The following is a 2,696-nucleotide window of genomic DNA, read 5'->3' on the forward strand; positions in this document are numbered from 1 at the left end:
TTTCTATTCATATACCTAGATCTAGCTACCTTACAATAGTTATAAGGTACCACCAATTTTTTTTATAAATTATTTTAGGTATTCATAGTTAGATTTAATGAAAAAAATAGTCTCAACCGTAAAGATTTGTCTAATTGATTATTAACATTATACTCTCTAATATTTATCAAAAACTCAAAAAAAAATGAAGAGTTAAAATCTTAAACACATAAGCTCAGATTGTTTCAAATTTATATTGTTTAATTAGTAGTGAGTCTTAAAAAAATAAATATTATTTAGTCATTTGCTTATTATTATATTATTCTTTTAAAAAATTAAATAATATTAAATAAAGAAAACTACAATTTAAAAGGTCACCAGCCAAAGAACAAAAACTTATAAATAAAAAATAATATAAGTGGTCAAATGAAATTTAATGTCACAAAAGAAAAAATTAGTGGCACCTTAGGATGTGTTTAGAATTGAGGCGATGTACCTTTTAAATTACAACTGCTGTAGGAAAAAAACTATAATTATGAAATAAAAGTTAATAATATGTAATAAATATAAATTTAAAATAATAATTTTGATAAAATTATTGTATTTTAATGTATTTTCCAAAATACATGAGTTAGTGTTTACCAAACACTTTAGTACTATAATTTTTAAGATACAGCTGCCCAACCTTAATTTCAAACACACCCTTACAACTGTGGCAAGGTGTCCGGATCCCCATTTGTAATACCCATTCAGCTTTATAAATTAAGATTTTACATTTATAAATTTAAAATAAAAAAAATAAATAACATACTCCACCTAATGTTTTCAAAATGGACCCCACACGTATATGGTTAGTATGCCTTGTCCAATGATTCTTGAGATGACAAGTGTGACTACGTTATATCATCAGGGACAAGGATTGGATCACGTTGCGGCACCAGGACTTTGAGTCGATGCCTTTGGCTATGTATGTCTCCTGGTCTTTCTCTTCCCGAGTTTAAGTTCTTTGTGGAAAATAATTCATACGTAACCCAAAAAAAAAAAAATAGCGCGTCGGGGCTTCAAGGGTTAGATAAAAAAACCAGCGCCGCCCCTCCGTTTGATTTCTCCTCAACAAGAGGTTTGATCGATATTTTCTTCCTTTTTCGTTTTTACTCTTTTTTATTTTATTTTTCTGTACTTATCCAAAGTTTTGCCTACAGCTGGAACCCAACATATCAAATTTAAGGATGATTTAGAATGCATGTTAAGTAATTAATTTTATTACCTTTTAATCTAGTAATTGCAGACCTACTAATTCATGAAATGGAAAAATCATGTGGAATATTGAATTGTGGACGTGATCCTGATCTAGTGGCTTATTGGGAAATACCTGAAGTTGTTTTGTTTCATTAATATTAGCTTTAGGAGAAGTGCTAATACTTGCATGGGTTGTTATAATTTCTTCTTCGGTCATTAATGAAGATCCAATCATTTAGCTAGTAAAAGAAACATATTGTATTTAATTAGTCTATAACAGATTCGGTGTGACTGTACCACAAGCATATAAGCGGGTGCGTGTATTAATGACCACAGGTCAATTACTAATTGGAAACTCAGTAACCAATTTATCAAAATGTGAATGTTGAAAAGTTTGTTTTGAGTAGACTAACTTAGAAGCTTGGTAGACTTTAGGCCAGTACATGTGCACATCTATTTGAAACTTTAATTACCTGTGGATTAAGAGAAGAATGAATATACATTGCATTCATAAATAGTCTTTTTTCCTCTCGTAATTTGAAAATAAAATAATTTCATCCGTTGTCTACTTGTAATAAATAATCTGTTAATCAATTTTGATGCGTGTTTGCAGTAGATATACGATGGTACTCAAATCTCTCTATGTTGAATCAAACTTCAATTTACTTCAAAGTAAATAGTATAGGTAGACAATTTGTTAAGAGAAATGACTTGCACCATAGACATGCAGGACCCAAGTTACCTCAAAATTTGCCTTGATGGTGTTGTGGTGAGTGGCCAAAAAATGATTTACACTAAATTGGATTCAGCCCCACACACAGATTGCCTACCATTATATGTACCATATCTGAACAGCGCCGTAAGATGGGAATCTTGTTGAGGATATTATCTCACGTTGGAAGAGAATAATAACTAGGCTAACTGTATGAATTTGAGAAATTTTCTATTTGTAAACTAGTTCTTGGGTTGAATTAGACCATGGGTTTCTATAAATCTAAAGCCTTAATTGGATTCAGCCCCACACCAAAGCCTGATTACGAGATCCCCGCAGTGCAATCTTTTTTGTCAATAGAGGAGAGGAGGGTGTGTTCAATTGGGTTAGCTGAAGACTGCTGGCATCTTCCCCTCATAAGCCTGAAGGTATAGAGTCCTCCAGAAGGTCAAGAATTCCAAATATATTTACCTTTGTGGAAACAAGAAGGAGCTTCCTCAGCCAATGTAAACACTTCTCATGTTTATATAGAGCTAATCTTAATTTGAGATGCCAAAAGACAGTAAAAGTTCCACTTGTCTATAGGAAATTTGAGATGAGGGAGTTATCAGTTATGAAGTCCCTTACTTTTAAATATAGTTGGATTAAGATACAGCATGGAATGATTATAATTTTAGTGCAAATTAAGTTGAATTTGGAAGTTTATTGGTTTCTAGAACACTGCATATTTATTTTGACGGCATAAACTCCCTCAAATTGATCTATT

At 31.6% G+C, this 2,696-nt stretch overlaps 1 long non-coding RNA gene across 2 annotated transcripts; it reads left to right on the plus strand.

Moving 5' to 3' along the window:
• The first annotated feature begins 821 nt into the window (after window positions 1-821).
• Window positions 822-2,696, plus strand: LOC102621439 (uncharacterized). 2 transcript variants are annotated; one of them, XR_008053089.1, is made up of 2 exons: window positions 822-1,099; window positions 1,832-2,696. It is a non-coding gene; the product is annotated as an uncharacterized LOC102621439 (long non-coding RNA). The 2 variants fall into 2 exon arrangements; XR_008053097.1 differs by having other exon boundaries at window positions 1,835-2,696.

The sequence above is a fragment of the Citrus sinensis genome, chromosome 1 (assembly GCF_022201045.2).
Source record: "Citrus sinensis cultivar Valencia sweet orange chromosome 1, DVS_A1.0, whole genome shotgun sequence".
NCBI lineage: Eukaryota > Viridiplantae > Streptophyta > Magnoliopsida > Sapindales > Rutaceae > Citrus > Citrus sinensis.